Here is a 16,515-nt window from a genome sequence, read left to right as displayed (position 1 = left end):
GAAAATATCAAGTGACAATATTAAACAACATCAGAATTTTGGGACAACAATTTTGGACAAAAATATAAATATTTTAAGATTATATAAAAAAAAAAATCACCTGAAGCATGGCAGGCTTTGAATAATAATATAAAATTTTAATTAAATCAAAAAGAGAAATTGCCGAGTCAAACTGTTTATTTTGCAAAACCGACGTTGATATGGCGGCGTCACTCGTTTGACATGGATCCACCAATTGAGTCGGAATTTAGTACATACTTCTTATATACCTATATGGAGTTATTTTCTTTCAGAACCATAGGTCATTCTTTTTCAGAATCAACCCAGACGATACCATGTTTCAATGAAATATGCTCCAAGGCATAAAATAATGACCTGTGTGAGTTCATTATTTTCCTTGATAAAAATGCAATCTATAACTTACTTCAAAATTATATGCGTCTGATTATTTTTTGTTGCCGATGTGGGAATTTATTTTGTAAAGTTCAATCGATGATAGGTGTAAAAGAAATTGTCTTTGCTCGCATTATAATCTTAGAAACAAATATAAAATGAAGTTTTGTTAATTTATCAATACAATACAACAAACATTATAGTCTAGTCAAAATAGATGAAAAATGTGTCCAACCACAAAAAAAATGCAACAGAATTATTTTTGATATTTTTCAATTATAAAAGGCTTTCTTTGTAACATACTAAAAGTCTACCTAGATATCTGAGTGGGAAAAGGGATTTTTAGGTGAAAAATAGCAAAATTTGACAAAAATAGTGAAAAACTTGGAAAAGCTTGTTAAACATTCATTTTTTATGATAATCATTTCAAATAAAAAGTTTTACAACAGGTTATACAGTGTTTATAAAATCAAATGATAAATTTAATTAATAACACTAAATAGAATGTGACTGATGATGCAGATCTTCTTATTGTGCAAACAGCTTTGGAGTGTGCTTTGTCTTTAGTAGTCATAGTAAATGGTGAAGATACGGATCTACTAGTGTTACTTATTCATCATGTTAATCAACAGTGCAAACAGGTTATTTTTAAATCTGACAAAATAAAAATATGGAACATATATCTTTGGGAGGATGTTTGTAATTCTATAACAGGTTGTAACTCATCATCTAGGATTTTTGAAATAGGCAAAGGACTTCTATTTAAAAAACTTAACCAAAAATATCAAGATCAAGTGTTCATGAATAAGGCTTCATTAAAGCAGATCCACCAAAGCAGGAGAAGAAGCTCTAACATGTTAACATGGAGGACTTCCTCTCGAAGGACTTGACATTCTTCTCTGGATAAAATTAAAATCCATAGTAATTACTGGAAACATATTGGTTTCGGTGAAAAGTTTACCACCAACATCAGTTTCAGGGCAATTTCATAGTCTTCGAGTGTGTTATCAGAAGAAGTTGACATACATCATGTACATTCTACAGACTATGGTTGGGAAATCAAACATAGAAAACTTTATCCAATTTTGATGTAACTTCCACACACCTGATAAGCTCCTTGACATTATTAGATGCAACTGTAAACAAAACTGCGACACCAAACCATGAGTCTGTCGAAAAAAATGGTTTCTGAAAAATATGCATAGTAGTTTTTTCCAGTTTTTGACGATTTTTTGACAAATTTAGCTTTTTTCACCTAAAATCAGTCATTTTACCATTTGTTTTACAATAAATTTTGTTTGATCTGATTATAATTATATCAAGATTTCCCTTTTTCTATTTTGGAGTGGTTCAAAAGCAGTTTAAACTCCAAATTGGTGTTTTTCCATTTTTTATCGACTTTTGATTGATTTTGCTATATTGTACCCAAACTCATTATTTACACAATAAGGAATTGATGTAAAGTTTTGGAATGATTAAAATAAAGGTTTTTGTCTTTATTGAAAAATCAAATAAACTTCTATTACCATTTTTATATTTTTCCTGTCTGTTTTGGTAATCAATTCACTCTATGTGAATCTCAAATTCCAACAAAAGTCGGATGTTTTTACCTAAAACTTCATGTTTATGAAAAAAAAAAAACGTTTTTTTTTATTTCATTTCATAAACACTGAATAAACAGTTGTAAAACTTTTTATTTGAAATGATTATCATAAAAAATGAATGTTAAACAAACTTTTCCCAGTTTTTTGCTATTTTTGTCAAATTTTGCTATTTTTCACCAAAAAAATCCATGTTCCCACTCAGATATCTTGGTACACTTTTAGTATGTTACAAAGAAAGCCATTTGGAATCGAAAAATACAAAAACAAATTCTGATGCAATTTTTTTTTAGGTCAAATGCTATTTTGACAAGACTATTAGCATATAGTTATCAAAAGTACCAGGATTATAATTTTATACGCCAGACGCGCGTTTCGTCTACATAAGACTCATCAGTGACGCTCAGATCAAAATAGTTAAAAAGCCAAATAAATACAAAGTTGAAGAGCATTGAGGATCAAAAATTCCTAAAAGTTGTGCCAAATATGGCTAAGGTAATCTACTCCTGGGGTAAGAAAATCCTTAGTTTTTCGAAAAATTCAAAGTTTTGTAAACAGAAAATTTATAAAATGACCATATAATTGATATTCATGTCAACACCGAAGTGCTGACTACTGGGCTGGTGATACCCTCGGGGACGAAACGTCCACCAGCAGTGGCATCGACCCAGTGGTGTAAATAGTTATCAAAAGTACCAGGATTATAATTTTATACGCCAGACGCGCGTTTCGTCTACATAAGACTCATCAGTGACGATCAGATCAAAATAGTTAAAAAGCCAAATAAATACAAAGTTGAAGAGCATTGAGGATCAAAAATTCCTAAAAGTTGTGCCAAATATGGCTAAGGTAATCTACTCCTGGGGTAAGAAAATCCTTAGTTTTTCGAAAAATTCAAAGTTTTGTAAACAGAAAATTTATAAAATGACCATATAATTGATATTCATGTCAACACCGAAGTGCTGACTACTGGGCTGGTGATACCCTCGGGGACGAAACGTCCACCAGCAGTGGCATCGACCCAGTGGTGTAAATAGTTATCAAAAGTACCAGGATTATAATTTTATACGCCAGACGCGCGTTTCGTCTACATAAGACTCATCAGTGACGCTCAGATCAAAATAGTTAAAAAGCCAAATAAATACAAAGTTGAAGAGCATTGAGGATCAAAAATTCCTAAAAGTTGTGCCAAATATGGCTAAGGTAATCTACTCCTGGGGTAAGAAAATCCTTAGTTTTTCAAAAAATTCAAAGTTTTTTAAACAGAAAATTTATAAAATGACCATATAATTGATATTCATGTCAACACCGAAGTGCTGACTACTGGGCTGGTGATACCCTCGGGGACGAAACGTCCACCAGCAGTGGCATCGACCCAGTGGTGTAAATAGTTATCAAAAGTACCAGGATTATAATTTTATACGCCAGACGCGCGTTTCGTCTACATAAGACTCACCAGTGACGCTCAGATCAAAATAGTTAAAAAGCCAAATAAATACAAAGTTGAAGAGCATTGAGGATCAAAAATTCCTAAAAGTTGTGCCAAATATGGCTTAGGTAATCTACTCCTGGGGTAAGAAAATCCTTAGTTTTTCGAAAAATTCAAAGTTTTGTAAACAGAAAATTTATAAAATGACCATATAATTGATATTCATGTCAACACCGAAGTGCTGACTACTGGGCTGGTGATACCCTCGCGAAACGTCCACCAGCAGTGGCATCGACCCAGTGGTGTAAATAGTTATCAAAAGTACCAGGATTATAATTTTATACGCCAGACGCGCGTTTCGTCTACATAAGACTCATCAGTGACGCTCAGATCAAAATAGTTAAAAAGCCAAATAAATACAAAGTTGAAGAGCAAACACAAATATCAAACACCGTGGAGGATACTAAGGAAATCTTTTTTTTAATACAGATATTGGTTTAACCATTAATGTGTCATTTCTTTGTTGTACAGTCACTTCCTGCATTACAGTTTTAATTTCATATTTTAATATCCCTTTTAATAAGGCGTTCCGAAAATAACGCATATTGTGTTTGCAAATCTACTGAATCGATCGCACATCTCTAAAAGCGAAGCTTTTCCCCCTTGACTTTTTGGAATTACTTTGACCCCTCTCTGCATCTCTTTCTTTTTCTGAAATTTATTATTTAAAGACGCCGTTTTATAGGTCAATGATCACATCGTAGGACATGTAAACTGCATAGAATAAACTTAACGTACAAAACCTTACCTTAAGGGCATCCGATACAGTTTTTCGATATAATGTCATTCTTATAGTTTTGAAATATGTTGTAGGCCTTGGCGAGTTATAAAATAAAACACAAAATAAAACATAGGTCACCTTGCTCGTTTTCGAGAAAATTGAGGCTGAAAATTGGGGATTTGTGCAATTTTGTAAAAAAGGTAGGCAATGTTATAAAATTGTGGGATCAAATATTCTTCGTCGTAAATTATTAAGATCGGGTTCAATTTGAAGTTGTGATAAGTGACAATAAGTAAAAAAAATAATACCTACACGAATGACTATGCAATTGTTCAAGCCTTGCTTGATCTTGCGGACCAGATGCTCAAAATGGTATTTTCTTAATTAAAAAAATATGGAAATAAAGTGTTTCTGAAAATGTCATTTTTACTCCAAATCTCAAATAAAAATTATATGTCACCGTGCTGGATTCTATGATAAACGCGATTTATCCTAAAAATTACGTCCCCCTTTGTGATCTCAACGATTGCGCTAAATTGCACGACGTCGCTGGCAGACTTTTTCGACGTTATCGCTGCTTTCCGGCTACATTTTTCAGATGTATAAATATTGTTTGTAAAGAGCTACCTATAAATAGGTAATTTTGTTTTTTGAAATAAAATTATGTAAATCATAAATACATCTCTTTGTGTGTGGTCTAAGTAAGAAATATCTCAAGAAAAGTGATTTATACGGACTGTTGATAATTTTTACGGCTTTTAAAATTAAAGACTCGGTAATTTAGAACATGACATACAGGTACATGTACTGTACACACTCGTGTATTAATTTATGTATTATTCTATACCATATGTTGACCTCTAGATGTTTGGTTTTTGTTTTGTTTTGTTCGGTTGGCTGCTGTTTCATTGCAATACTCCCTTAAATTCCTCTATTCACGTTTTAATCACTTTCTAGAATTTTACATTAATTCATAAAATTAAACTTCTATTCGGATCAATGATAATAATTGAATAAAATTGGGAGGCTCCTAAACAGTTTTAAAATTCACAGTTTTTATAGCTGACTATACGGTATGAGCTTTTCTCATTGTTGAAGACCGTACGGTGACCTATAGTTGTTAATTTTTGTGTCATGTTTGTCTCTTGTGGAGAGTTGTCTCATTGGCGATTAAACCACATCTTCTTTTTTGTTGTTGTCAGAAAACAAAACAAAATCTTATTAATTTCATTGTACTATTGAACTCAAAATCGTTCAATTTTTTTGATGTCATGTTTTGAATTCCCGCATCTGCGCAGAAATCTACAATGCACTTCCTTTTTCCGGTCTCGTTTGTATGAAACTTTGAGTAAAATATATATTTATCAGTCTAGTATAAAATAGGAAGGAACGCAATACCAATTTCATTTTTAATAATTCCTTGATATGAAAAAACGTCACCTGATGATAGCGTTTCTTTGTTTACATTGCATATGACGTCATAACTTAAATAACGTCACAAGTAAAATCCCAAACAACAGAACCAAAATCGGAAACCTTACGGTATTTCCGTTTCTTTTTTTTTTTTAACAAATTACTTCAGTTACAAAAAAAATAATTCATACAGACTTCGTCCCCATCCACAGGTAATGCCTGCCTCATATCAGCTATTTATCATATATACTTAGCATTGATATGATAGCTTTTGCATATGTGTAATGAGCAGAAGTACACAAGCCATAATTTCTGTATAATAAATTATGTGTGTGTTACATTTTAACGTTGTGTTTCCGTTGTGTTGTTTGTTTTCTCTTATTTTAGAGTGTGAATTCACATTACTATCAGACGTGTCACGGTACTTATCTATCCCAAATACATGTATTTGGTTTTGATGTTATATTTGTTATTCTCATAAGATTTTGTCTAATGCTTAGTCCGTTTCTGTGTGTGTGTGTGTGTGTGTGTGTGTGTGTGTGTGTGTGTGTGTGTGTGTGTGTGTGTGTGTGTGTGTGTGTGTGTGTGTGTGTGTGTGTGTGTGTGTGTGTGTGTGTGTGTGTGTGTGTGTGTGTGTGTGTGTGTGTGTGTGTGTGTGTGTGTGTGTGTGTGTGTGTGTGTGTGTGTGTGTGTGTGTGTGTGTGTGTGTGTGTGTGTGTGTGTGTGTGTGTGTGTGTGTGTGTGTGTGTGTGTGTGTGTGTGTGTGTGTGTGTGTGTGTGTGTGTGTGTTACATTTTAATGTTGTGTCGTTGTTCTCTTATATTTAATGCGTTTCCCTCACTTTTAGGTTGTTACCCCGATTTAGTTTTTTGTCCATGGATTTATGAGTTTTGAACAGCGGTATACTACTGTTGCCTTTATTTCCCACCCGGGCTGATAACCCATATCAGGGGCATCTCGTGCACAAAACCCATAATAGTGCCTCTCGTGCAAGTAACTTCCGGTATTTCCGGTATCGGTTGTTTACTTTTCCATTGTGACGTCAGATATTTTTTATGACGACGTCAAAATTTACGGGAACTTTTGTGGGGATAGTTTAGTACTTGCTAACAAATACCATTGACAATAATGAATAATTTTATAGGACAACAAATTTTCAATGTTTCAAAATGCCTCTATAGGAAATAGTAACATAAATAAATATGGAGATAGTGATGTTATTGCTCAGCAATTATAAATAATTTGTTGGATTCATAATTTAATAACTTTTTTATAAAGTTTTTTTACTGTTTTAGTTATTTATTTGTTTGTTGCCATACATAAAACAAATGTCGGAAGTATATGATAAAGAGATTAATATATGTCCTTTTCCATATCGGCCCGGGTATCATCCCTTGACCCATATCAGCAACTCGACTACGTCTCGGGCTGAAATGGGGGTCTCGTGATGATACCCGGGCCGATATGGAAAAGGCCATGTATTAATCTCTATTTATCATATCCTTAGCATTGATATGATGGCTTTTGCATATGTGTAATGAGCAGAAGTACACAAGCCATAATTTTCCAACCGGGCTGATAACCCATATCAGGTGCATATCGTGCACAAAACCCATAATAATGCATCTCGTGCAAGTTACTTCCAGTGTTTCCGGTATCGGTTGTTTACTTTTCCATTGTGACGTCAGATATTTTTTATAACGATGTCGAAATTTACGGGAACTTTTGTGGGGATAGTTAAGTGCTTGCTAACAAATGCCAGTGACAAGTATGAATAATTTTATAGTACAACAAACATGGAGTAATAATGATCATAAAATTCCTTCAAATTTCCAATGTTTCAAAATGCCTCTATAGGAAATGTTACCAAAAATATATATGGAGGTAGCAGCGATGCTGTTGTTGGACATTCAATTTTTATTTGATTCATAGTTTAACTTCTTTATGAAGTTTTTGACTGTTTAAGTTATTGCATTTCTTTATTTGCCTTACATAAAACTATTGTCGGAAGTATATGATAAAGCGATTAATACATGGCCTTTTCCATATCAGCCTGTGTATCATCCCTCGACCCATATCAGCACCTCGACTCCGTCTCGGGCTGATATGGGGGTCTCGGGATGATACCCAGGTTGATATGGAAAAGGCCATGTATTAATTTCTATATTTTTTTTTTCACCACAGCGCGACGCATTGCGGGGTACATAACATATCGCACGTTCATTCCTCTGTCTGTCCTTCCGGTCCTTATGGTCCGAGACCACAATTATTTCGTAGTGCATTTCTTTTAGAACATAAATGAAAATAAAAAAACATCCCACCTGCGCTTTCTCAAAGAAACTTTTACAATGTGTTGTACTACTTTTGGGACAAATTATATCAAAATTATAGAAAACTTCATCGCCTCTAACTCAAAATATGGACAATTTTATCTTTAGGGCGTCTTTAAATCTTTTGACAGCTTCCGAAGTACTATTTTTCAACCTTTTTCACCTGGACCAAATCACTACTTTCCTTTAAAATTCTGGACCCACATTTTTGTACAGTGTAATTTCACCCCCCCCCCCCCCCCCCCCCAACTTGCAATTTGAGGCATTAAACATGGAGAAATAAATTTGGAAGGGTTATAAAAATTAATGGCAAGTAACCCACTGTCAACACTAGGGACTATATTTGAACAACGAAAATCAAGGGACGACAATTGTGGTCTCGGACCTAATAGGTTAATTTGATTTTTCAAGTGTACAATTCTTGCAAAATTTCTATTAAACTGATATCGTATGGACACGTTCGAAAATCAGTGCATATCAACTATCCTTTAAAAGAGTTATGCCATTCAGAAATATTAATTATATTGGAAATTGCATTGTATTTGCTGTCATTCCGTCATTTCTCTAATATATTTGTAAAAGAAATAATAGAACAAAATAAACAGCTGCACTACGAGCGCATGATACGCTCGTCGTCTTATGAAAAAGACATAATACATGTTTTTAAAACAACACGGGGTGGTACAGGAAAAAATGTCACAGAAACAGTAATGTGTTTTATTTCTTATGGCTTTATTAGAAACGTATTAAATTTTATTATAACGTGCCCCGTGTATTTATCGAAAAACGTAACAAAACGTAACAATACGTAGACGAACGTATCAAAACGTGACCTAGCCTAGTAAAACGTACAGACCGTTAACACATTACGAAAAAATACATGAAACGTAGCATTTCTAAACGTACTAAAACCTAGCTGTCGAAACGCGACAGTGTGACCGGGGCTTTACTTTGATCGTTTTTCTCCGCAACAAATCCGCCACTACGTGTCACAAATGGTCCGAGACCACAATTGTCGTCCCTTGATTTTCGTCCCACGAATATAGTCCCTAGTGTTGACAGTGGGTTACTTGCCATGAATTTTTATACCCCTTCCAAATGTATTTCTCCATGTTTGATGCCTGAAATTGCAAGTAAGGGGGGTGGGGGGGGGGGGGGGGGGGGTTGAAATTACACTAAAAAATTGTGGGTCCAGAATTTTAAAGTAAAGTAGTGATTTGGTCCAGCTGAAAAAGGTTAAAAATTAGCACTTCGGAAGCTGTCAAAAGATTTCAAGACGCCCTCAACATAAAATTGTCCATATTTTGAGTAAGAGTCTATGAAGTTTTCTATAATTTTGATATAATTTGTCCCAAAAGTAGTACAACACACTTTAAAAATTTCATTGAGAAAGCGCAGGTTGGATTTTTTTAATTTTCATTTATGTTCTAAAAGAAATGCACTACAAATTAATTGTGGTCTCGGACCACATAGCCGACACCCCATATATGGCGTTCTGCATGGTGCTCATACTACATTGATTCTCGAACCCAAAATATTCAGAAACCCAAACCAATAACCAGAAACACGATTGAATTCGAGTATACATTTGTAATGTTAGTAAGAACTAACTTTGAATTATCATTATTTTTAAGGCTCCCTCAGTTCGTGTCTTTCAGACGTTTTATATACATTTAACCGATTGTTTTGTCAACGTTTGAATATAATCACCAGTCATGTACGATAAACAATACCAAATATCTGTTAATAACCCTGATTTGCCGAACATTGGTAACTAAAATAGAATAAAACATTTAATTTTCTTATTTTATGGAAAAGAAATCATTATTGTTTAAACATGATATACAAATAAGAAGATGTGGTATGTTTGCCAATGCTTCAACTCTTCCTCAGAGATCAAATGACATAGAAGTTCAAAAAGGTCATTGTACAGCCTTCAACAATGAGCAAAAAGTATTATCCATGGCTCTCGAAAATGTTTAAATCGAAATGTTTGTTTAAAAAGGTCAACTTCATCTGATAAAAATCAATCTTATCAAGTTTGAGATCTCTTTGTCAAATTTCCTTTTGTTTCCTCAGTGAGGTTGCTTTCAAAAGGTCCATAAAGGTTGGATAGTCCAAAACAAAAAAATAGAGTCCTATATCTCCGGTAAGTATGTTTAAATCGTAATGATGGTGAAATAACGACAAGATTGTGTTCACAGGGACACATACCTCTAACATTGTTCAATTATACTACTAGACTTGTACATAAGAAATTGAAGTCAAAAATATGACTGTTTATACCATTTCGTATGATATGTTTTACCTTTTGATTTTGTCATTTGCTTAGGGGTTTAGGTTTAGAATATTCCTCGAAGTTCGGCATTTTTGTTTATCTATTTTTTAATATATTGTACTTTTAAAAGGTCATACAAAGACGCTCAGAACGCAAGGTGAAATTTGAGAGAACTTGGAACGAATATGAAAATGGTTTTGGAGAAGTCGCCGGAGAACATTGGCTTGGTAAGTGCTGATCTTAAAATTATAGTTATCTTAGATTAAATATTTTTGTTGTTGGTGTTCGCCTGCTCAAATGTTGTCTTCAGACTGTTACATGTGTACTTGCAAGTTAGAGGTACGGCTTAATGTGTTGATATTTGACAACAATCAATCCATCTTTCCATCTATTAATTCATCAGATTATAACGGGTTCGTCTAATGTTGTTGTTTTAGAATAATGCATTATCTCTTTCATTTATAATAGTACGTGTTTACAACTGTTTTGATAAAAAATTTAACATACAGATATATATTTGTATAAGATTTTCCACTGTATGAAGATTTCATTTCGTGGGTATTAGACCAATTCGTCGACTTGTATTACTTTTACGGAGTAAGCTGTGGCATATACTTGTAAATATAACTTTATCCTATCACCAGGGTATCAATACAATACTTTTTTCAGTAAATCGACCTAAAATTAGTCTCAGTAGGGAAAATGGTTTATATTTTCCCATTCAAGAGGTTTCAATTCAATATAAATGGAAGAAACTTCGAAACGTTCTGGTCGGCGAACTCAATCGTTATAATTTAAGAAGATAACCTATAATTGATCATATGAAGTAATATACCGATAGAAAACGAATTGTCTCAGAAATGGAAAACAAGAATGTGTGTCAATACATCACATGCCCCGTCACATCATCAAATTAATATTTTTAATTAACAGCATAATGAAGATCAAAACTCTTTGGCAAAATTGTTTTAAGGTTTTATTACAATGAGTATGTGCACTAAGTTTCAAGTTGAAATGACCACAACTGCACGAAACCGGAATTTTAAAGTAATCAGTGAACCGCATGATATGGGTCAAAATCAAAACTTTAAACGTGATACAGGACTCACGGACGTACGAATGGGTGAAACGGACGGACGCACACTCAGGCTTGAAACATAATAACATCGGTCTTTCGTAATCGATCGGGTCAAATGAAAAAAACAAAAAACAAACACAAATCATTACAAATAAAATCAATTAACAAAGAAGATATCTTGGACTATAGAATGTAACTCATATCTTAATGATTATTAAATAACTGTCCACACATGTTTTTTTAAGTGTTTTGGTTGAAGCAAGAATACATTGATCATTAATGATTACTTTAGTATGCACAATTATACTAGTACATAGCCTAATTGAGTTACCTGAAGTCACAAAAAACTTTCCCAGTTTAAACTCTAGATCCACTACAGTACTGACGTAATATTTTATTTAACGATAGTAATATAATTACAGAAATAGAAACTGTATGCATGTATTTTTGTTATAAAGAATAAAAGTATTGAGTTGGTGTTATTTTGGGGGGTTTTAAACTATTATGTCCTTTGAAAAGGAGGTCTTGAATTTAATTTCCTTCCTCGAGGTCGTGACTTGGGTAAGAGAAATTCAAATGTTTTCTCCAATGGGTTATTTGTATCGGTAGTACAATGTGTATTGTTAATGCGGTGGTGAGTAGAATAAAAGTAAAGTGTTAATTTTAATTACGTATCTATTAATACATACATATGTCTACATTATAGGTAATAAATATATTCATAGTCTTACGAATAATGGAAAATTTGAACTGCGATTGAATATGGAAACGAGAGATGGCGAAGACATATATGGAACGGGGACCCAATTATTTGCCCCATTGGAACGCATTGAAAATCATAGTAAATACATAGGGTCCTGTTCAATAAATAATTTTGATAGCCACCTTGGGACTTCTGGTTCATGTTAGGCATTCATTTAGAAGTGTCTAAGTGCAATCTCAGTGCCTCATGACCGGCATTCCGTTGCAAAATTTTGTTTTTATTGACAACAGGGTCAGTCTGTCTACTTCCGGGAAAGAATAAAGGCTAGAATTTAGGCAATTTACTCTATGTACTGACGCCAGATTACATTTAAATCAATCAAAATTTTTACAGAAATTCAAACTAGAAAGCCTACCCTTTCAAATAAAACTACATTCAGTTACAGAACTAGTGAAATAATAACACTACACAATTTATAACAAAAGTTATATATTTTTTTTAAGAACTACATTCGTGGGTACCGGACTGGTTGCCCTAACTGGGATCCTATTCCTGTCAGACTTTATTTTTTTTCCCAGACTTAAAACTGCACTTTTAAAATAAAGATATACATCTCAGTAGTTATTGTGCAAAGTTTCAAAAAATTTGATCAAACAGTTACAGAATTATAGATCCTTATCTATAACATCTCAAATACCAGAAAATTGATCGGAGAAAATCTTAAATTCATGAAGAAAATATGCTAAAAATCAGCAAAACTTTTTTATTTCAAGAGATATTTACATTCTGTAAATTGCATAAGGTAGACAAATTCATTCTTTGTATGGAAATCTAGTTGAAACCAAAATTTGTTTAAAAATAAATTAAAAATATTATTTTTTTCAATTAAAATTAAAAAATCTTCTGTTTTAAAGAATTACATATGCAAAACAAGCATACCCCATAAACAATGGTATAAAATATGAGACAAAGTCTTCAAATAGTCTGCTAAGTTCATTTAAAATACAATATAAGAGGCTAGATGCAGAGAAGTTCTCACTTGTAGCTAAAACCAGTCAAACAGCACCTCCTATAGTTTAACAGATGTGAAGGGAAATCCTTGATCTTCCTGACCGCCTAACGCTACTGTGCGTTGTTGTACTTTTGACTGCTCTAAATGTCCCACTAGTTCATATGTGTGTTCTCTTGGACACTGAAACTGTTGGTGGCTGGGATCCATGTACTTTAGTCCAAGTTCACCAACCTGAATATAGATAACAAAGACAAGTTAATAATGCAGGAACTTTTAAAAATGAAACTTAGGAAAGAAGCATTAATTAAAATGAAATTCAAACAGTGAAACTATTAAAAGAGCACTAAGTGTTTCCTTAACCAGAAGCAGATCTCCAAAAGATCCAAAACCAAGGAAGATATAGCTCTATTCATTTACTGCTGAAATAGATACAGATAAAATTAACGGTCCTTTTAAGGACCATCAAAATCTTTAAAAGGGAGTCTTAAATTGTTGTACATTGAGTTTAAATTGCTTGTATAAGCTATATTATAGCCCTACCCCTTAAATATCTTCCAAAAAATGTAAAATTAGAGAGCCCCTGGCAAGTGTTTCTGAGTTCACACAATAATATGTGGCTATGTATGTGATGCGGCTCTAAATAAATGTTAGCTGGATTCGCACACAACTTTCATAACTGAACCGTGGCATTTAAATGATTTATTTAATAGCCACAATTTATCAAAAACTTATTAAAAACCTAAAACTGAAACTATGGGTTTATTTTCTGTTTCCAGGTCCCAGAAATAAGATATTAGAAAGAAATAAGCCCATATTTTCCATCTTTCACTGTCCCCTGATCCCATATAACACATTTATTATTTCTTTCCCTGTGACTTTTTCTAATACTATTTGCTGATATTTTTCAAAAATCCCTCCATTTTAACTTGCAAGTGTAGGAATACATATTACAGACAACTATGACCTTTCTGTGACCCCCTTTTAAACTTTAAATTGAAAAACAAACTTTTTTAAATTTCATAAATTTAAATTTCAATTTAATTTAAAAAGTTTAATTCAAATTTTAAAAATAATTACACCATTGTTTTCCTTATTAAATTTTGAAGCCTGTAGCCAAATTTCATCCATGAAACTTTAAAAATGAGCTGACAATTGCAGATTAAAATGTTCAAAACATGCTCTCTGACAGGAACGGGGACCCAATTATTTGCCCCATTGGAACGCATTGAAAATCATAGTAAATACATAGGGTCCTGTTCAATAAATAATTTTGATAGCCACCTTGGGACTTCTGGTTCATGTTAGGCATTCATTTAGAAGTGTCTAAGTGCAATCTCAGTGCCTCATGACCGGCATTCCGTTGCAAAATTTTGTTTTTATTGACAACAGGGTCAGTCTGTCTACTTCCGGGAAAGAATAAAGGCTAGAATTTAGGCAATTTACTCTATGTACTGACGCCAGATTACATTTAAATCAATCAAAATTTTTACAGAAATTCAAACTAGAAAGCCTACCCTTTCAAATAAAACTACATTCAGTTACAGAACTAGTGAAATAATAACACTACACAATTTATAACAAAAGTTATATATTTTTTTTAAGAACTACATTCGTGGGTACCGGACTGGTTGCCCTAACTGGGATCCTATTCCTGTCAGACTTTATTTTTTTTCCCAGACTTAAAACTGCACTTTTAAAATAAAGATATACATCTCAGTAGTTATTGTGCAAAGTTTCAAAAAATTTGATCAAACAGTTACATAATTATAGATCCTTATCTATAACATCTCAAATACCAGAAAATTGATCGGAGAAAATCTTAAATTCATGAAGAAAATATGCTAAAAATCAGCAAAACTTTTTTATTTCAAGAGATATTTACATTCTGTAAATTGCATAAGGTAGACAAATTCATTCTTTGTATGGAAATCTAGTTGAAACCAAAATTTGTTTAAAAATAAATTAAAAATATTATTTTTTTCAATTAAAATTAAAAAATCTTCTGTTTTAAAGAATTACATATGCAAAACAAGCATACCCCATAAACAATGGTATAAAATATGAGACAAAGTCTTCAAATAGTCTGCTAAGTTCATTTAAAATACAATATAAGAGGCTAGATGCAGAGAAGTTCTCACTTGTAGCTAAAACCAGTCAAACAGCACCTCCTATAGTTTAACAGATGTGAAGGGAAATCCTTGATCTTCCTGACCGCCTAACGCTACTGTGCGTTGTTGTACTTTTGACTGCTCTAAATGTCCCACTAGTTCATATGTGTGTTCTCTTGGACACTGAAACTGTTGGTGGCTGGGATCCATGTACTTTAGTCCAAGTTCACCAACCTGAATATAGATAACAAAGACAAGTTAATAATGCAGGAACTTTTAAAAATGAAACTTAGGAAAGAAGCATTAATTAAAATGAAATTCAAACAGTGAAACTATTAAAAGAGCACTAAGTGTTTCCTTAACCAGAAGCAGATCTCCAAAAGATCCAAAACCAAGGAAGATATAGCTCTATTCATTTACTGCTGAAATAGATACAGATAAAATTAACGGTCCTTTTAAGGACCATCAAAATCTTTAAAAGGGAGTCTTAAATTGTTGTACATTGAGTTTAAATTGCTTGTATAAGCTATATTATAGCCCTACCCCTTAAATATCTTCCAAAAAATGTAAAATTAGAGAGCCCCTGGCAAGTGTTTCTGAGTTCACACAATAATATGTGGCTATGTATGTGATGCGGCTCTAAATAAATGTTAGCTGGATTCGCACACAACTTTCATAACTGAACCGTGGCATTTAAATGATTTATTTAATAGCCACAATTTATCAAAAACTTATTAAAAACCTAAAACTGAAACTATGGGTTTATTTTCTGTTTCCAGGTCCCAGAAATAAGATATTAGAAAGAAATAAGCCCATATTTTCCATCTTTCACTGTCCCCTGATCCCATATAACACATTTATTATTTCTTTCCCTGTGACTTTTTCTAATACTATTTGCTGATATTTTTCAAAAATCCCTCCATTTTAACTTGCAAGTGTAGGAATACATATTACAGACAACTATGACCTTTCTGTGACCCCCTTTTAAACTTTAAATTGAAAAACAAACTTTTTTAAATTTCATAAATTTAAATTTCAATTTAATTTAAAAAGTTTAATTCAAATTTTAAAAATAATTACACCATTGTTTTCCTTATTAAATTTTGAAGCCTGTAGCCAAATTTCATCCATGAAACTTTAAAAATGAGCTGACAATTGCAGATTAAAATGTTCAAAACATGCTCTCTGACAGGAACGGGGACCCAATTATTTGCCCCATTGGAACGCATTGAAAATCATAGTAAATACATAGGGTCCTGTTCAATAAATAATTTTGATAGCCACCTTGGGACTTCTGGTTCATGTTAGGCATTCATTTAGAAGTGTCTAAGTGCAATCTCAGTGCCTCATGACCGGCATTCCGTTGCAAAATTTTGTTTTTATTGACAA

This window comes from Mytilus edulis, chromosome 5 (genome assembly GCF_963676685.1).
Source record: "Mytilus edulis chromosome 5, xbMytEdul2.2, whole genome shotgun sequence".
Taxonomy (NCBI): domain Eukaryota; kingdom Metazoa; phylum Mollusca; class Bivalvia; order Mytilida; family Mytilidae; genus Mytilus; species Mytilus edulis.
Note: the sequence above shows the minus strand (reverse complement) of the source record.